This window comes from Phocoena sinus, chromosome 1 (assembly GCF_008692025.1).
Source record: "Phocoena sinus isolate mPhoSin1 chromosome 1, mPhoSin1.pri, whole genome shotgun sequence".
NCBI lineage: Eukaryota > Metazoa > Chordata > Mammalia > Artiodactyla > Phocoenidae > Phocoena > Phocoena sinus.
Window position 1 is genome coordinate 174146215 of NC_045763.1, and position 21712 is coordinate 174167926.

Sequence of the window (21712 nt, forward strand, 5' to 3'; positions counted from 1 at the left end):
ATTTTAAAATAATTTCAAATATACAGAAGTTGCAAGAAGAGTTGACAGCACTTTCATGTTATTAAACAGAGCGTTACTAAAGGACAAAAGTATTAAAAATAACTATAGCTACAATAATTTGTTAATGGATAAACAATATATATAGATATAAATTGTGTCAAATTAAAAAAATACGCACAACATGAAAGTTGTGAGTTAAGTTTTATTTGGGGCAAAATGAGGACTATAGCCTGGGAGACAGCATTTCAGATAGTTCTGAGAAACTGCTCCAAAGAGGTAGGGGGAAGGTCAGTATATATGTGATTTTGGTGAAGGGAGAGTACATGCAATCGAGCACATATCGTTTTGCAGAAGGTTTCTGCTAATCACGAGGAGCAGACGTCACCGTGAAGGATTTTAGTGCTTTTCTAGATACAAGGAGATACAAGAATTGGGCTCATAAAATCATCTCCTGAAAATATCTAACTATCTGAAGACCTGTTCTGCCAGTTTTTCCCAGAGCACGGAGTGCCTCATTGCTGCTCTCCATCTGCGCTCCTTTCAGGGGGTGTTGAAAGTCAGCAGCTGCAGCAGCACGTGATTTAATCCCTGTAGAGATAGATGGCAAGTGCCAATTTGTAGTTGATGATTGTAATATCAATAGCATATAAAATGGGTGGGGGAAACGCAAAAGTGTAGAGTTTTTATATGCAAGTGAATTTAAGCTTTACTTTTCATGGTATTTGCATGACTTTACCTTACAAACTCAATTTATTATTGTTACTATTAATTTATTTTACCAAACATTTTTTTGTTCTAAGGGCTATTTCTTCTTTTATTTTCCTTCTCTTTGAATTTGCCATACCTTTTCCACTTTTTGAATATGACATTTAATAACTTTTGTTGGAAATATATTTTTGAACGGCCTCCTTGAATCTCTCTTTCATCTTAAGTGATTTACTTTCTTTTTATTCTGTATTATTTATACTGATAAATAAAAATATATTTCTAGAAAATATTCATATTAATATATACTGATTAGTTATAAACTATAACTTTTAAAAATGAGAATATGAAGACCTTTTTTTTATGGACATGATTCTTTTTAGAGTGAGCATTCAGAGGTTACTTGTTATTCAGGTAAGGTCAAAGTGGAATGGTGAGGGTTTTCTTCTGGAATGCCTCGACCCACTAAACTTCTCCAACACTCCTAGTATTCCTTTTTCCATTTCCTTCTGCAAAAGCATTGATTTGTTCCCTCTGGGGATAAACTGTAAGTTGCCTGCACGATGCATGGAAGCTGAAGGGTCAACTGTGTATTAAAACAAAGCAACTTTCTAGGAATTCATTCATTTTCAGCTCTAACATTCTCTTCTTTCACTCTCCCTCCTTGGCTTCCACCACTGTTTCTCAGATCCACAGTCAAAACCTTTCCAGGACAGGTTGCCTTCCTCTCTCACTGCTTTGGTTACCTCTGCTTTCATTTGCCAACACAGTTTTATAACTTTTACCTTCCCCAAATCTGGAAATCCTTTGTCCACTGTTGACCTTGTCCTGATTCTGCTATTATTGGTTTATATATATTTTTCTATTCCTTTATATTTTTTTATAAAATTTCAGGAGAGAAGGAGGGAAGTTCATGTGTTTGGTGTAATGTCTATAAACACAATTTCCATAAAGATTTGTGAAATTTGTCTAACAAAACTAGCTACCCCTAGGAAAAATTTTAAAATCTGTTTAAATTATATGAAGCAGTGACATTAAATATAAAAGTATATATTTTACAGATGTTGCATTTTAAAGTTGAATATTTTATCTTTAGAATTTCAAAACAAAAAGGCAATATTGTACCAAAGCAACATGAGAAAATGTTCTACTCTCTCATCCTTTTTTCACCTATTAAAATATTTCGTACATTAAACCCCAGCAATCCATAATTAATCCATAAGCAAGTTTGTCCTTTTCAAATGATATTCTAGCAACAACTTCCCCAGTCACGTTAAAGAAATGGAGGTGAGGTGGAGGAGAGGAATAAAAGAGGCAAAACCTTAAACTGAAATATCAAACAATTTTATTCTCCAGAAATATGATTTCTATTAGATCTTATCACTAAAATGAGGGAAAAAATAAATATAAAGAGCTGGGCATCTTGATGAGGGTGTTTAGAACACCCAAATGCATAAATTATACTCAAAGAGGATATTGACTCCCTAATCTATAATGTTTCAAGTACAAAATAAATGTTTACATACATTCACATAAACTAAATATTTCAAAGCCACCTAACTCTCTGGAATTCTCTATTATAATGGAACAAAGGGGGAAACCCACTTGAGATTCTGATACTCCTAATTTGCTAAGTGCAGGAGGCCTGCAAATGTAGGCTTTCCTGAGGCTATTATTGTGTAGATAATGAGGGCCCTCCGGTACCAACATGTATTTCATAATAGCTTAGAGTTTTAAAAGCACAGGAGTGGGATTTTTGAGGACCGAAGATTTATCTACTCTTGGCTGAATGGATTTGAGATGTAGCTTTTAGCTTCCGTTCAATCTCTTTAACCTGTTCTTGTTTACTGAAAATCTGTCATTATGTTCTGCTTTGAACCTTTCTCTTATGAAAGGCTTGTATGCATTGCATGGCATGTTATCCAGTCTTAGTGAATAATAAAAGCTCCTTAAAGAAGGCATTAAATATAGAGAGACAGAGAATGGTTATTCCAAAACTGTACTCAGCCAAGGACCGCGTGTCCATTCCTCAAACTTCTTTTTCTATACTCATACCTAAAAATCTTTATTTTTTTCACTGGACTATTTTCCTTGCAGTTACATAATAACTCTTTTTATTTTTTTATTTCTTCTTCAGCAAGTGAAAAGGAAAACTACTCATATTCTAGTATAACAGATTTTAAACTTGAGTTTCTATCCTCTTTCCAACTCTACACACACAAACACACATATACACACACACACACACACACACACACACAGATAAACCTGTTTGTGTACAAGGAATGGGGAAAAATCAGAGGTATGAGCTGCTAGTTGTTAGACTTGTGAGTCTTTGGATCCAGAAATAGATAAAGGCCATTCGAAATTCATGTCCTACAAGAAACAAAGAATAAATAGTATCCAAAGGAGGCAGAAGTCAGGAGTCAGGAGCTATACAGGCATACACAAGAGCTATACAGAATTCCTGTTTTTAACCAGCAGCTATAAAAAGAGGTTTTTAAAAAAAAGATGCCTAAAACTTAGACTAGATGAGCCAGTAAGTTTAGAAAAGGAGAGACAGAGTCTCATACACAGCAGCTGAAGGAAGCCATCTACCTGATTGCTACCTAATCCATGATATTCTCATTATTAACCATTACAGAAGTCCAAACTCTTGATAGAAGATAAGATTCTGGCTTAATCAATTTTGAAAAACAGTGACTTAGGGAGGTAGTCAATCTACCAGATACCAAGATTCATTTTAATGTCTGGAGTTGACCCTGCATTAAGTAACGAGTTAAATTGAAAGCCTAGAAATACATCAAACATTTATAGAGATAAAACATTTGATAGGGATAGCACTACGAATTGGTTCATGATTGGTGAACTATTCAATAAGTGGTTCTAGGACAACTGATAATTTATATGTGCAAAAGTGAAATTCAATCCCTATTTCACAGTGTGCTTCAAAAAACATGCCCAGTTAAAGACATAATACAGAAAATGAAAATTTAAAACTTTCAACATGTTACAACTGAATATATTTATATTCTAAGGGCATTAAAACATTATATAAACAAAACAAAGTATAAGCCAAAAAGTAAAAGATAGACAGACTAGATTACATTAAATATGTTTTAGGTCTATACAGGAAAAGGCACTAGTAACAAAGTTAAAAGACAAATGATACTATGAGAAAGACATACACATGGTATAAAATCAACAAAGATTTGAATCCAAAATTTATAAAAGTGATATTTATAGAATATAAAGTTTTTATTCATTTTGATACATGCTTATGTATATTAAATATACATATAAAGTACCTAATAATATATTATAAATGTGTGAAAATAAATTATCACCCAGCATCCAAATTTTGGTCTCTAATGCCATTCTCCTATTAAAAAAATTCCTTGAAAACAATCACTGATTCTAGGAACGGACAGAAATTTTATAGGAAGAGTCTAGAGAGCTTATGGTACAAAAAAAAATAAAGTGCTCAGAAGTCCTACAATGAGCGGATGTGTCAATGGGACACAGGACCCAACTAAAAGGGATCACAATAAATAAAATGGAAACAATTTGACAAAATAAAGTAATATTAGATCATTACTAAGGGTATAAAGTAAGTGTCCATGAGTCCATAATGATATAAATAAATGATGTAATAAATAAATAAATGAGGGAGAAGATCCAAATCTCCCATGCAGAAGAATCCCAAATAATGTATGTAGATTCTCTGAACTCAAGGGAAGACTGCATACTAAAGGATTTGAAAAGGGGGACTAAAAGTATAACCTCACAGTGAAGAATCCTGACAAATTCTACCTCTGCTGGATGGTCAAGGTTAACACCAATAGTGACAAGTCCTGTTGGTAGCATATACCCTTGATATTGTGTGATGAAAATGAAAAATGGCACTTTACCTCTGTGGTAGTCTTCCTCAAAACAACAGCAACCACAACAAACACAATTCCAGTCTAGTCGCAAAAAAAAAATAGACAAATCCTAATTGATGATCATTCTACAAAATGAAACAAAACTGACAACTACTCAAAACTTTCAAGGTCATCAAAAATACGGAAAGTGTGAGAAACTTTTTTCACCAGAGGAAATTAAAATGACATACTTACTAGATGTATACCAGCAAAAAGCAAAAAGCAAGCAGAACTTGAAGGTTTGGAAAATTCTCAGACTATCCATATTGCAAAAAATGAGAAAGCACGCTGTGGAGTGAACACCAAAGGAATTGCAGGGCAACTTTTGCTAAAGAGAGTAAAGGTTTTCCTGGTGGCAGAGTGGTTAAGAATCTGCCTGTCAACGCAGGGGACATGGGTTCAGTCCCTGGTCCGGGAAGATCCCACATGCCGCGGAGCAATTAAGCCCACTAGCCACAACTACTGAGCCTGCATTCCACAACTAATGAAGCCCACTTGCCTAGAGCCCGTACTCCGTAACAAGAGAAGCCACCACAATGAGAAGCCCGCGCACCACAATCAAGAATAGCCCCCGCTCACCGCAACTCGAGAAAGCCCATGCACAGCAACGAAGACCCAACGCAGCCAAAACTAAATAAATACGTTAAGTGTGTGGCACAGGGATCCAAACAAGCATCTTGGCAGAAACCAGGAGTAGAGATGGTTTATCCAGAAAAGATGTGTGGAGGACCCACTTGTCAATGGCTTGAACCTTCCCGAATTGCACAGGAGACTGGCTGACGGGCTTTAAGAATTTTATACGAGTAGAAATGTTGCCAGCCGGGACTGAAAGGGACGGAGAAAGGATGAGATGAAGTAAGAATGACCATGGATGCAAAGGACTGAACTGATGGCACCTCCTTGGGCTAACAGGGCAGGGCTACCACCACAGTGGGACCGAAGGGCAGTGAGCTCCCCAGCTGCGAAGAAAGATCCAACATCCTTCTGATTTGGACTCAGACGACAAATCCTGGAACAGTATAGTGTTCTTCAAGATTTAGGGTGGAGGTCGAGAGGAAATTGATCCTGATTTGGATTTAGATGTGTTTCTTAGTAGCAGCAAGATTATTTCTTCCAAAGCATTTGAACTGTTACGCAACCAGAGGCAATATATTTTTCTTAGAAATAATAAATACCATAAAATAGGCAATTTATATAATATAGAAAAATATGAATTAAATATTAAAATATTAACAGTTGTTATCAGAATTTAATTTTCCTCAGTTTTCTTAGTCACATTTTGTAAAATAAAATTATTTTCATTTTTGTAATGAGAAAAACGTTTTTATTTATAAGGATATATATATCATATTATATCTTGTATTATATACTATTTATATTATATTATACTATACAATACTATCTAAACTATATTATAATATCACCACTGTATTAATGAACTTTTCGTTTGTGTCAGGTCCATTAGAGTATTAGTCTGGGAAGAGCAACGACCTTATACAAAGACCTGATTTCTGGATTTATTGCTGCCTCTTAATACTTGGATCTTGGACAAGCCACTTAACCTCTTTAAGGTTATTTCCTGCCCTACATACCTCACAAAGTAGGTGTAAGTATCAAATGAGGTTATTTATGAAGGTTCTGCAATTCTCAGTATAAATGTCAGGAATGATTATTGCAAAAATAATTTTAACACAATTCTCAGCTTTAAAAACAGAAGTAACATGTATTTTTATTAAATAGATATTTTGAAGTTTTTAAACTGTCACCTATCTTACAAAACATATTTATACTAGATAATAATAAAGCCCCACATTTATGTAGAATTCTGTAAAAATAACCAATAGACCATGAATGTTTATGTTCAAGTGAAATATTATACTATGTATCTGAGGGAGTCTGAAATTTTATTTTAACAAATGTCATGTTTGGTGAAGAGACTGTAACTAATAAATACTGAGATTTCATATCGAATTACTTGCTCTATATGCTATCCTTGGAATTTATTAACATTTGGGGAGTTTAGAAGTTGTTTTTGTTGTTATTTGTTTTGATTTGGTTTGGTTTAATTATAAAGAAGTTGATCTATCATCTACCATTTCAGAAAGGACATATTCCAGTCCCATTGCACCAGAATGAAAGCTTGGGCTTCACACCTGAAAGTAATGATATAAGGTCTAGGACTCCAATTTTTAAAAAGCCCTCAAATGTTCTGAGCAGTAAGAGATGGTGAGAGAGAGATGATAGATTCTTCTGATGATTACCTAGCGTTATGCTTCTACCTTTCGGTGACCTGGATGCACAGAAGACATACAACTACAGTTTTATTTCTCAGGAATTTATATTTAGTATCTGACCTTTTTCATAGTTTTTATGTGAATTCTGGGAAAGGAAAAAGAAAGGATCTATAACTGTAAAAACTAAAACCTCAAACTAATTCATCTTTTGTACAACACCAAAGAGAGTACTTTGAGCATAGTCAAAGTTCCATAAATACTTACTGAATACATTATATAATCAAAGAAATAAAAAAATCACTGCAAGGGAAGGTACAAAGTTTATATCAAGCCAAAATTTATCTTAAGCTCTAATTTATTAACTTCTTTTGGCAGGACACAGTTTATAACAGACAAAATGATGATATCATGGTGACTGTGGAAGAGATCTGATTTGATATTTGTCTAGATGCAACTAAGTGGGAAAAATAATGTCATTTTAGCCTTTTTGGTGTTCCATCTAAGGCAACAACCATATTTATTTATCAGAAATGACCAACAACAATTTAGAAACTTTTGATACCATAGTCTCTGAGTAGTAATGTGGATTACACTTAGGTAATCTAGACTATTCGATCACATTATTTAAGAGGGTTTATTTACTGGCTTCTAAGATGTATTTACAAAGAAGTTATTTTGGAAATACGTGGTCATTATTATCATGGTAACATTAGGTCGTGATGTGATTTTTTTTTGCTCTCTATGATTCTACCCATAGATTATTTCTATTTGATATATACAGAGTATATTTATTTGCCTTATTAATGTCAATAAATTTACATGATTCATGTATTTGATCCTGTTGTTGGTTAAATATCGGAGTGAGTTTATAAAGTTAATAACTGATTGAAATTACCCCCTTTAAAAAGAAAAAGTTACATAGTCTTTACAAATTTACACAGACTTCTTTATGACATGTTATTTATTCTAAGGCAGCCACTTTACCTCCTGATACGTTAATTTTTTAATTTCTATTGCTATTACGGTGACTAAGTGTCACAGCCAACATCTTACACACACACACTGCACTCCTAGCAGCGACTTATGTTAATTTGAGTAATCGTGAGGCCACTGCAAGCCAAGGATTAACTCTCCCATTTACCATCACACACCGGGGAGGAGGTTTGCTGTGTGCTCTCCACATAGATGGGTAATCCAATCTCAGGATCCCATTCTGAGGGTCTGTAACAATAAATGCATCGATCAGATTCTTGGTGAGAAGTCCATCTCCTGGTTGAAGATCTATATAGGATTTTTCTCAGGCCTGACCACAGGCAATCAGAGACTTTACATGTCAGGCATTATGGGGAAAGCTGCCCACCCACCCCAGAGCTGGCACACAGCCAGTGCACCAAGGTCCCTGAAGGGAGGAGGTGCAGTCAAGAACTCAGGCCCTCTGGCCAGTGGTGCTCTTCACATACGTACATTCCTAGCCCAGGTACCTTAATTCTTAGGTCCCTTCATCCTGGACAAAGGTCTTATTCAGGCACCTCTGCTGAGACCTCCTTAGAGCAGAAAGGAGGGGAAATCTGGAAGGTCCTCTGCTCACTCTAACTCAGTACCCAGTACTTTTCCACCCCTGACTCCAGGGTCCATAAAATGACCAGAGCCTTTTGTTTGGGGTGCCCTCAACAGTGAAAATATCCCAGCATCAGTGTTAATCCACCTGACCTTCAACCTGCCCTCCCTTCCATAGGGGAAAATAAAATGGAGGGAGTCAACTTTTCTCAGGTTTGAGACTCTTGCTTATACCATCACAGTAAATGATTAAAGGTTTAACTCTCTCATTTTGGGTTCCTGGCTTTAATCGGCTGCTCTTCCCACACCTGGAAGCTCAGCTCTAGCTCAGCTGAGCTCCTGACAAAAAAAATGACTCTTTCAACCTTCACAAAGTGTTGGTTATAGGAAAATCATCCAGGATGAGGAAGGGCTCACTCATAGAGAATTCAGAACCTCTACTGGCCCTGGAAAAATAAGGGAAGGAGTAGTACGAGAACCCAGGAGCAACGATCAGCAGAGCTATAGCTTTTGGTGGCGAGGTGGACCTCCTCCGGGTGCCATAGAAGAAGATGGAGAATCAGTCTCCCAACCTGACTGCCCTGCATCTTCCGGATCGTGTTAGTGCTTCCCCGGAAGCCCGTGATAAAGCAAGTCCATTAGCTCAGAGCAGGAAGCAGAGTCAAAGAGGATGGAAAGCATATCTAGAGGAGTGAATAGAAAATGTCCAGTATGTACTTAACTTCAAAAGATCTTTGTTGCTGTCCATCATATAGAACATTAATTTAGTGTCAATTTACATCTCAAACTTTTTCTACCACACTCTGATAAAAGTAACCTCTTTCTAACCCAAAGTTACAGCTTACTAGTTTTCTTGGAAACATCTTTTGTTCATTTCAGTCTGGAAAATTGCACACTCAAATCTGAGTCGAGGTTCTCCTATTTATACTTCTGAGTACTGTGTAATTTTAAAACTCAATCTTTTTGAGAATTCTTCCCTTTATATGCCAGATGACATTAATCCCATACTGCTGTTCGTGCACTTAGAGCATACTATTTGCAAAAAAATACCATGGAATTTCAGTTTCCACAAGTTGCATGGATTGTTTCCTGTGTCTAGAACTCTCTCCCCATCTCATGTGCGGGTGTGATATTTTGCAATCTCAATTCAAGTGTCAACCTCATTTAACGCCTCTCCTTCCCTCCCAGTAAAAATGATGACTCCTGTATTCATCAAGAGTTTAAACATGAAAACTGAGGCCATTAAAGATATTCCAAACAGGAAGAGAGTTTCTATGAGAATGAGTTATCAAAAAATGATTGCAAAACCTCAAAGAAAGAGGGTCAACAGAGGTATCTGTTTGTTGTCAGAGTCGGAGCTGGCTTTTGGAGTCAGGAAGTTTCTGGAATCCAGAAAACTGCTGCTGGTGGTCCCAGCTGCCTCAGCAAGAGTGAGAAGTGATTCACACAGAGAACATACATAGGTCACAACAAAGTCACATGTCTACTGAAGCACATGTGCACATGCGAAGTTTCATGCTGGAGATTTCTCGCTGGATGATGCCCCATTGGGTGGACCAGTTGAAGTTGATAGCGATCAAATCGAGACATTCATTGAGAACAATCAACGTTATACCATGCAGGACATAGCCAACATACTCAAAATATCCAAATCAAGCATTGAAAATAATTTGTACCAGCTTGCTAATTGCTTTGATGTTTGGGTTCCACATAAGTTAAGTGAAAAAAGCCTTCTTGACCGTACTTCCGCATGCAACTCTCTACTTAAACATAATGAAAACGTTCCATTTTTAAAACAAATTTTGACGGGCAATGAAAAGTGGATACTGTACAAATGAACAAAAGAGATTGTGGGCCAAGCAAAATGAACCACCACCAACCACACCAAAGGCTGGTCTTCATCCAAAGAAGGAGATGTTGTGTATATGGTGGGACTGGAAGGGAGTCCTCTATTATGAGCTCCTTTCGGAAAACAAAATGACTAATTCCAGCAAATACAGCTCCCAATTAGACCAACGGAAAGCAACACTAGACGAAAAGTGTCTGGAATTAGTCAACAGAAAATGCATAATCTTCCATCAGGATAACGCAAGACCGCATGTTTCTTTGATGACCTGGCAAAAACTGTTACAGCTTGGCTGGGAACTTCTGATTCATCCACTATATTCACCAGACATTGTACCTTAGGATTTGCATTTATTTAGGTCTTTACAAAATTCTCCTAATGGAAAAAATTCCAATTCCCTGAAAGACTGTAAATTTACCTGGAACAGTTCTTTGCTCAAAAAGATAAAAGGTCTTGTGAAGATGGCACTATGAAGTTGCCTGAAAAATGGCAGAAGGTAGTGGAACAAAACAGTGAATATGTTGTTCAATAAAGTTCTTGGTGAAAATGAAAAATGTGTCCTTTATTTTTCTTAAAAAAACCAAAGGCGCTTTTTAGCCAACCCAATACTTTGTTTAATTTACCCTTGCTAGACATAGTACTATCTATCTATCTATCTTTCTATTATCTATGTATCAATACCAAATGTGTATACTAAATATGTATGCTGACTATACTAACAAAATAATTACATCTTGAAATCTACTTTTACTCTCTGCAAAACAAAATAAAGCAACGACAAAAAAAAAAGCAAAGGAATACTTATTCTTTTAGACTTTCTTTTTATAGCCTATAATTCTGTTATTCTTTCATTATTTACTGTATTCTATTAAGTAGTCTGGCCCACATTCAGTATTCAAAGGAATTACTGCCATGTTTTAAAATTGAGGCTTCAAGACCCCAATGACATCATTTTGAATTTCATCTATTTATGAATCTTCAACAAATATGCCAGAATTAATTTAAAGTAAGTAGATATTTTTACTAACAGCATTGTATTTTTTTTAGAAGTAAAGTATAGTTGTAATTTATGCCAAGTTCTAAAGCTGGTTCTGGCAACATGATAAGCAATTTTTATTGGTTCCAACCATTTAGATTTAAAGAAAATAAATTTAAATCCTGGCTTACAGGAAACTAATATATTTTGTTTTATGATGCATGATATTATAAATCTTTAAAATAACGCAACTTCAAAATTTCTACAAAGGTATTTTCTTTTACACACTTCTAAATTTTACTAATACTATGATTGAAACACCTGTACCTGGCTAAATTGACTTTTCTAATCATTATGCTGCTTAATTTTACAATTGGATAAAAGCTAAAATGCTTTTTTGTTTTCCTTATTGGCATAATATCACAGTTTTCTTTCTTAAATAAATACAGTGTATGTATTCTGTTTTATTTAATAACTCAATTGACCTTGCAAATCTCTTCTCTCAAAAAGTGATATATTTTTACATATGCTTTGTGAAAATGGACATTCTTCATTAGTAAAATTAATCACAAAAGTGCATTAGTGCAATAACAAACTTGACCTGATTTTTAGAAATATGGGATACTTCTGAGGAAATGTGAGTCAGTTGAACATGCTCACCTTCTTGGCAAGCATTTTAATAATACAATTTTCTCCTTTGCTCTGTTCAACACTCTGCTTTTCTTGCTATTAAATTATACTTTTGGCTCACTGAAGTGTTTATGAATCAGCATTACTTTAAGTGAATCTATCTTCACTAGCTTTAGTTTTAAATGTAGAGAGTTTCAGTGAGTAGAAAAATAAGAGTTGAATGTGAATGAAGTGTTCAAATATAAATTATTAATCTTATCTCTTTTACAATCTGCTGCTTTTCCTCTTGAGTCTTTGATGATTTCACAAGTGATAAAGTAGTTGTATATCTAAGTGTACTAGTCTAGAATAAATACTACATTTATTTAAGATTTCTAAATACATAATGGATAAGGACAGAACAAGTAATGCTTAGCTTTTCAGTATTCGAGTGTAGCATAACTGGCTTTCCATTCATCTGAAAAGAGAGCTTACGTTTGTCAAGGAAAAGAAACTCTCTTAAATAAATTTTATGAGTAGGATTTAAATAACAACTAGAGATTTATACATATTAATAAAATAATTGTTAACCTGCTGTCAGATTTTTTTTTAAACTCTCAGATTATTGATATTTTTACCAGGATTATATATGAGAAGACTGTTTCAAAAAAAAGTCAGCTTTACGACAGTAATGATGGTTAAAATTTTCACTAGTCCTATCATAGTATATTGATGAGCAGTGGTCAAGTTTCAATTAAAAAAAAACCCAACATTTTGCCTTCCTAAATCCCCCACTTGCCATTGGCTTTGCTCTTTGTTTTCTAATTAATTGGTATGTTGTTGTCTGTATTATAATGACAAGTACCAAAAACTGAAGTTATTCCTCTATTCTACATGCTTGTAAGTGAGTTTCTTTTAAAATGTTTTGAGATTTATTATAATAAATGTTAGCACAATGAAACATTTTAATACAATGTTTAAATTAATTCAATTATTTCCAGGTAACTTTAGTAAAGCTCTATTGTATGTATTATATTTAGGACCGGGGTCCCAACCCACAGGCTGCGGACTGGTACCCGTCCGTGGCCTGTTTGGAACTGGGCGGTACAGCAGGAGGTGAACAGCGGGCCAGTGAAACTTCATCTGCCACTCCCCATCGCTCCCCATCACTAGCATTACCACCTGAAAAATCCCCCTGCACCAGTCTGTGGAAGAGTTGTCTTCCAAGAAACTGGTCCCTGGTGCCAAAAAGGTTGGGGGCTGCTGATTTAGGATGCCACACTCAAAATTACATTTGTGAACTGCTCAAATATAATATACTATCTCATTTCAATTCTTTGTGTCAGGAATGAGTTTATTAAGGAAATACTGGCAGGGAAGGTAAGGAACAATATATCTGTCAATTACTGTATTATTTATTTTTATTCTACTTCCACATTTTTCTTCCACATTTTTCCTCAAATTTTCTGTGAAGTTTTGTTTCAGTGTCACAAACTGCAAGTCATTATTTTTATAGTCCTTAATTAATTAAACATGCTGATATATTTTATCAATATTTGTTTTCATCATTGTTTCTTGCAAACTAAGTTTTCCCCAGGGATTTACGTTTCTTCTTACAAAATATCCTTTAATAAAATTGTAATGAAGTTCTGGACAGACTAAATTTTATTACTATTTTTATGTTCAGTTATGAATTTATTTTTCTCTTGTGAATTACAGTTTAATTAGCAATAAGACTTTAAAGAGAAAGTGGTATTTGCTCAGAAAGTCTAATATTTCACAAAACTACATTTTTGCATATGGGATATTTGCTGTCAGTCTAACTGGTGTTCCATACTATAAATAAAGGTAGTATATTTTACCCCTTTGCTACCTTTTAAGAAGTTTTTGTGAACTGCTGCTTGATTCTACGTAGTCTAGATGTAGAATCATTTTTATTTTCCTTATTCAATATTTGTTTGCACTTTCAATTTGAGAGTTTACTTCTTTTTCTTTAGGCCACTTAATTTTGCCTTTCAAATCTGGTTTTTAATCCATTTAGAACTGATATTATTCTATAGTGTGATGTTTGGATCTAATTTCAGACCTTTTCATTTGTTTTTTCCAAATTGACACCAACCCTTTCCTAGACTTTATTGAACACCCAACTCTTTTCTCATTATTCTACAAGACTAGGTCTGTCACAACTACTTTTTCACACATGTATTGGTGTATTTTTGTGATTTCTCCTCTGTTTCATTTGTCAACATGTGCATTTGTTGCCAATTCCACACTGTCAATTATTAGAGCTGTAATTTTGATATGGTAAAAAAACAAGTCTCCAGTTTGTGTTTTCTTCATAAAGAGTTTCTGGGTTCTTATTCATTTGCTCTTTTTAGTAAAATCAGTGTGTCATTTTGCAGGAAGACTGTCAGGATTTTGATTAGACTTACATTAAATCTACTGATTAATTTTGAGAAAATTAACATCTTTCATTGCAGTGAAATTTCCTATGATCACCTCCTTTAAAAGATTATAGTCGAATTTTATTAGAATCTTCCCTTAATGTTCTAGTTTCCTCCCCAGGAAGACTTGGTTTAAGTATCTATTATTTGTTCTATGCAACTGCTATCTTCTTTCTTGTTTTTCTTCTCTTTCTCCAATTACCCTCTACCATGGGGGTATTTATCAAGTTTTTCTTCCACATCATTGCTAGGATCTTTAGCAATAATAATTCAATATTTTACTTCTTTAGGATCTATTCAGACTTGGTGTTTGAAAAGAAATAAATTGTATAGTTTTCCCAATGTCTCTACTCACACCACACAATCAGTGTCTATCCTCAAATGTAGGAATTATGGCACATAGATATATACACTAGTTTCCCAATCATCATTACACCACAGGTATTCCAACACATGAAACTTAGCTTTCCTGAGATACAGATTTCTCCTAGTTCCTGATTATTCTTTCTGAATCTTTTATTCTCTAAATTATGTAAAAAACTACAATTTTCTCTATGGGTTGCTGTTACGACCTTAATGTTTTATTCCCATATAGAGTTTCACTTTTGGGGGATGATGCCTTCTGAGATGCAATGTGTTATTCTACCGTCCCCTGTATTTTGGTGTTTAACTTACTCATTTAAGGATGTTTGATAGAAAGAAAACTGTTGGTCATTCAAAAAGTAACTATTGTACTTTTCTTATGTATCAGGCACTGCACCAGACTCTTGGATCTTCCACTTGTTCCTAAAGGAGTATAAACTTTGTGATAGAGGGGGAAAGAGGGGTAAAATAGATGTAGTCCCATCAATGGATGTGAACTTAAAACACAGATAAGTACTCTGATGGAAACAGCATTTGAACAAGAGACTCATTATTTAAAAGGCAAGATGTCTTCTCTGAAAAAGTGATATTTAACCTGAGTAGTGCTTTCAAAGACAAATTGTATCTGACAAGTTTTCTAGTTGATAAAGGTTTTGGATTTCTTAGTCAGAAGAAACACTTTATACCCCCTAAGTTCATCTTTATAACTATAATAAGTTGGTAAAAATTCCTTTCAGATTCTGGCAATACTTTGTATGGAATTTTAAGTTTTATATGGTTGTAAATTTTCATCTTGTTCTGTGTTTCTACAGATATTTCAGGAGGAAGTTTGGAAAGACTGCCCCAAGGCTGCTTGTTGTAATGCCATTTAAAACCAGAAATCCTGAATTATTTATTAACAAAAGAAAAATATATATTCAGTGCTACTGCATACCTATACTGCCTTGTTAATGTGAATTTAGGACTTTGTCATTTGATTGCCTGTGTGTGATTCATGGACACATTTACAATTGTGTGTTCAAAGGGATCGTGATCTTCTACCTAATTTGTAAATAACTCTTTTTTTTTTTTTTTAAGGGGTGAGTCGAGAAGCCTTTCTGGTGGGGGGAGTAATCTGGGGTGTGACTAGAGGCAGTGGAAGGCCAAAGTGACCAACCAGGTGAGGATCACAGGTGCTGACATTTGTAAACTGTCATGGATACAGCCCTTGGGTCTCCAAGACAACGGGTCAAGGTGGATGGAGATAAGGTTGCTCTGGAGTCTATGGGTGCCAAGACCAGGGAGCTGAGGTCCCTGGCTGGGCCTGCAGCTGCCCAGGGTGCCGCTAGCTGCAGGCAAGATCACTGAGAGCGAGAAAAAAATCCATTTCTAGTGCGGGGAGGACAAGAGCAGAGGCAGCAACAAGGAATCCTGGTTCGGCCCTTGATGGAGTGACGAGGCCCCGTGCCTCGGTGTCCCCTTCAGTGGAGCAGGGTCGGGAGCTCTGCTCCCTAGGCGCGGGGAGCACGTCTGCATTTAGCACAGCCCTGGGCCCATGTTCCCGTCGCTCCATCCATGAGCCCGCGGTCAGAAAGGCGGAGGCGCTCAGGAAAGAGCTCTGCTCCGCGGGCCGCCGCTCCTCCAGTCCCCGAAGTCCGCGCTGCCCCTGCTGTGCAATGTTGACACTCTGGGGGTAGAGCTAGTCCGGGGGGTGGTCACACCGGGCAGGAGGTGCGTCCAGGGAAGTGGTCTCCCCCGGCAGGGGTCCGCATCCAGGGGGCGGTCACCCTGGGCGGGAGCCGGGGTCCCATCCCGGAGGTCCGCTGCACTTCAGCCGAAGGGAGCTGAATACAGGGGCGTGGACGTCGTGCCGGAGGTCGGGGATCCAGGACGTCCCCGCCCGCAGCGCCGCGCCCCGGAGTGGGGGGTGGGGGAGCGAGCACCCGATTTACCGGGGGAGGAACGCTCGGCACCTGACTCCCCTCTCTTTTGGCGTTTGTCTTAATAAAACAATACTAATATGACTGCACTAATTTTGATGATACAATGAATATTCTGACTACTATTTCTTATTGATAATGAGACAGGCACTGTTTTTCTCTTCACTTATGTAATTTAATCCTCTGTATAACGCTCTGCAATACGCAAAGACAAGATTTAAACCAATGGCCATGTTTTAGAATCTGTGATTCTTATTATGTTCCATTGCGTTATTCATTCATACACAAATCATGCCATATTTAATTCCCATTTATATTACAAATATATGTTCAATGCTTTGCCCAGGCAGGCAACATGCATATGACAACAGTCTGATTCCAGATATGTTCCCCTAAAACCACATTATCTTAGTTTGGAATATTTTAATTCAGGAAGGTTGCGAAAAGCAGATGGAGATGAAGAAGAATTGTTAGTAGTAGAGCTGCCAGTGGAAAGCATGAATGAATACCAGGAAGGGAAAACATGATAAAAGAGTAAACGACGGGATTGTAATGAAAAGATAGCTAACACTGCCTGTATTTTTATGTATCCTCATATGATTTAGACCTGGAGCTGGATTTTTGCAGCAGCCAAAGCCAGTTTTTTCTCAAGGTGTCATTATTGTCAGTTTTACTTAGTGCACAGCAATACGTACGTGCGTGCTTATATGTTTTTGTGTATGTATTGTTGGATGTTTTCAGCCATTTAACCCTTTGGATTTTCCCCTTTATTGAAGAAAATTTATATTTCTTTTCAATTTGCCTGTGTTGTCATAACTTCCTAATGTGGCCAATGGAAATCATCTAGACCTGGAAAATATAAAGCGAATTCCAGACATGGCTAATACTTGAGCCAAGAGTAAGTAAAAAATTATCATCCCTAGATGGTCTCCATGACATTATTTGCAAAGTTCCAAATTTCTGTGGAGTAAAATGACTGAAATGGAATAATTTATTGTGTTTGAAGGTGAAGGTATCTATCTGAAAAGGAGAGAAAATGTGGGGCTTATGATATGAAATAGAGTGAATACTCAATGATGACAGGTTTTTTTGTCTATTTTCTTCATTAATGTAGTCTTAAGGAACAGAACATCACTTGGCTCCCAGTAGGTTCTCAATAAATAATGGCTGAAAAAATATTAAAAAGTATTTAAATACTTAAATATTAAATTGAAAAATGATAAGGAAAAAGGTGAGAAATTTGGCAATTCAGTTTAGACATGAAAATGTTGAGTCAAAGTTGAAAAGTCAAATGAAAACACCAGATGGACTCCATTCCTGAACACCACTGGGAAATTGAGGAAGGGCTGCAGAAACAGGTAGAATAGATGTTTTAAGCTTTGCTTCTACCTGGTATGGAATTATTTTTGTGGTTAAAACCATAAAATACTGTGTATTGAGGAGAGATGAGAGTTATAGATGTTGAATGCACTGATTCAAGTTTTCACCTTTATTTTAATCAAAAGCAGGAAGATATTAAAATTTCATCTGAAGTTTTTCCCATCAAAACATGCAAATTACCCTTTCAGGTCTTTAACTAGACTGAGATATAGTACCTAACAGGTTATGAAATGAAACATAATTATGGGCCAAGGACATTTTTCTTTCAAAACCTTTATAATATAAAACTTTAAAATGTTTTATGACTCTTCTATATAAGTAACAACTAAACTTTTAAAATGTAAGGCACTTTCTGCAAATTATTTTAAAATTTCCAACTTGGTAAAAGTGAAGGCAGAGCCCTTGTTCAAAAGTCATTATTCACATAAACCACTTAGTTGTTTTTGCATAATTTTATTTCTGTCAGTTCATATTTATTTCAGATTGGGTTTGCTATTATTACTCTAGATTGATGGATGGCTACTCTGGATTGATGGATGGATGGACAGTTGGATGATAGATAGGTATGGAAAATTAATTTATGCTGTTTCTTATTGTGAAATGGGAACATTTATTTTAAATTATTTTTTATTATTTTTCTATGTTTATTTCCCTAAGTACTTGATATTTTCATAGTTGCCCAAGGGCATCCATCTGGCAGTTTAGGTGGAATGAGAAAGTGAGGTGAGGAGAGGTATGAAAATAAATATGTAGAAATACAGAACATAGGTAATATTCAGTTTCTCATGTGCAAAATAAGATTATTTAAGTAGGAATAACCTTGCAAACCAGAACTTTTCTTTAAAAGAGTAAGATATTGATATATGTACACCTATGGGTACCTTCAATCTTCCTTCCTTTCTTAAAATTTTATCGTGGTAAGAACACTTAGCATGAGATCGATTTCTTAACAAATTTTTCAGTGTACTATAAGTTCTTGCTGACTATAAGTGCGATGTTATACAGCAGATCTCTAGAACTTATTCATCTTGCTTGACTGAAACTTTGTGCCCCTAGAGTAGTAACTCCTCATTCCCCCCTTCCCACCAGGCTCTGGCAACCACCATTCCACTATTTGATTCTATGAATCTGACATTTTAGATATCTCATATAAGTATCAAGCGGTATTTGTCTTTGACTGACTTATTTCACTTAGGATAAAATCCTCAAGGTTCATCCATATTGTTGCATGTTGCAAAATTTCTTTGTTTTTTAAGGCTGAAAATTATTCCATTGTGTGCATATGTTACATTTTCTTTATCCATTTATCAGTCAATGTCCATTTAGATTCTTCTACATCTTGGCTATTGTGAATAGTGCTGCAATGAACAGAGGATTGTTAACATCTCCATGAGGTCCTGATTTCAATTCTTTTGGATAAATACTCAGAAGTGGGACTGATGGATAGTATGGTAGTCTAGTTTTAATATCCTGAAGAATCTCCACACTGTTTTCCACAGTATCTCCACCATTTTGCATTCTCACCAACAGTGTGTAAGGGTTTAAATTTCTCCATGCTCTTGCCAACTCTTGTTGTTTTTAGTTTTTTTTTTTGGATAATAGCCATCTTGGCAGGTATGAAGTGATATGATGATTTGATTTGCATTTTCCTGATGATTAGTGATTTTGAGCACCTTTTCATATATATGTTGTCTATTTGTATGTCTTCTTTGTAGAAGTATCTAGTCAAATCTTTAATCCATTTTTAATTGGCTTGTTAGTTTTTTCTTATTTAGTTTTAGGAGTTGTTTGAATATTTTGGATATTAACCTCTTATCAGATATATGGTTCTCAAATATTTTCTGACATTTCATAGGTTAGCTTTTCACTCTATTGACTTTTTCTTTTGCTGTGCAGAGGATTTTACTTTCATGTAGTGTCACTTTATTTTTATTTTAGTTGACTATACTTTAGTGTCATATCCAAAAAAAAAAATCATTGCCCAGACCAATGACAAGAAGCTTTTTTCCCAATGTTGTCTCCTAGGAGTTTTACAAGGACAGGTCTTATACTTAAGTCTTTAATCTATGTCAACTTGATTTTTTGTGTTTGGTATAAAGGTCAAATTTCATTTTTTTGCATGAGGATAGCCAATTTTTCAACACCATTTGTTGAAGACACTGTCTTTTCCTCATAGTGTGTTCTTGGAACTCTTGTAGAAGATCAACTGTATATGCATGGATTTATTTTTATGCTTTCTATTCTGTTCCAGTGGCCTATATTTCTATATTTATCCAGGCAGCATACTGTTTTTTATTATTGTAGCTTTGTAATATATTTGAAATTAGGAAGTATGAGGCCTCCAGATTTTTTCTTCTTTCTCAAGATTGCTCTGGTTATTTTATGTCTCTTGTGGTTTCATATGAATTTTAGAATTGTTTTCTCTGTCTCTGTAGAAATGTCATTGGGATTTTGATCATGATTATACTGAATCTTTACATTGTTTTGGATAGTATGAATATTTTAATAGTATTAAGTCTCCCAATTCATGAACACAAGATGTCTTTTCATCTGTTTGTAGTTCATCAATATTTTGTCGTTTTCAATATATAAGTTTTCATATCCTTAGTTAAATTTATTTCTAGGTATTTTATTATTTTTTGGTGCTATTGTATATGGTATTGTTTTCCTAATTTCCTTTTCAGATATTTCTTGTTAGTATATAGAAACAACTGAATTTTACATGTTTACTGCAACTTTACTATATTCAATTTTTTAATTCTAGTATTTTTTTTCCTGCAGCAGAAAACTACACCATCTGATTCTTGGAGTAAGCCATTAATCCTGGGTATTCTGCACCTTAGTAATTGTCTAAACTTAGGTGTAAGCCAGAGTTCAGGGGCATGTGGGGAGAAGAGAAGCCTGACTAAAATTTGTTCCAGCCAATTCAGTGGGTAAAGGGCAATTGTAAGCATCAGCATAAACTCTAGGTTTTATAGATATAAAGATAAGTAGATAGATAGATGATTGATAGAGGAAATAAATATAGATATGAGCATATACACGTAAGTACCCGTATGTATATTTTCTAGCTCTGTCAACTGATAGTGCCAAGAAGCAGAGACACTTCAAAAGCAATGAACACATGTAACACTCAAATTTCGGTTTCTAAATACTACGTTCAATAAGAGGAACTAGGGCTCTTTGGAGAAATGGCTGATTCCATGGCTATGGCAAATAAAACCATTAAGATAAATCTGGAAATACTTGTGGTGCTTGCAAGTAAGATTACTCAAAACATGTTGGCTCCATACTGAAAAGCCAACTTAAAGAAGCTCCCAATAACCAAATCTGAGACAATTAAAGCAAAAAAATAAATAATGACAGTGATGAGTTATGCATTATATTAAAATAAATACCCATAATGCACACCGGTATAAATGATTGAATAAGCAAATAAATGAGAAATTATTCCATATAATTGAATTCCAACTCATCATTATAAAGGAAATATTGAAAATATAGATATCATCATTAATCAAAACCTACAGTAATAATTAATGTAGACAAGTATCATCAACAGATACTAAAATTTAAGGGCAAATGTATAGTGAGAAGTAAGACATTTACATAGTCTTAAATTACCTCACCACCTGTTAATTACTCACCATAAAGTGTAAAATAATAGCTTTATTGGGGAGAAACTTGGCAAACACAACCCTAACCATATTCAGACACATCACTAATTTTTCATTCTTTTTCAGGTGTAATAAATAT

At 35.3% G+C, this 21712-nt stretch overlaps 1 long non-coding RNA gene across 1 annotated transcript; it reads right to left on the bottom strand.

Moving 5' to 3' along the window:
• Positions 1 to 286: 286 nt before the first annotated feature.
• Positions 287 to 19053, bottom strand: LOC116751178. Its single transcript, XR_004349196.1, has 4 exons — positions 19043 to 19053; positions 8642 to 8646; positions 1528 to 1533; positions 287 to 361 (listed from the first exon to the last, which is right to left on the bottom strand). It is a non-coding gene; the product is annotated as an uncharacterized LOC116751178 (long non-coding RNA).
• Positions 19054 to 21712: the final 2659 nt, after the last annotated feature.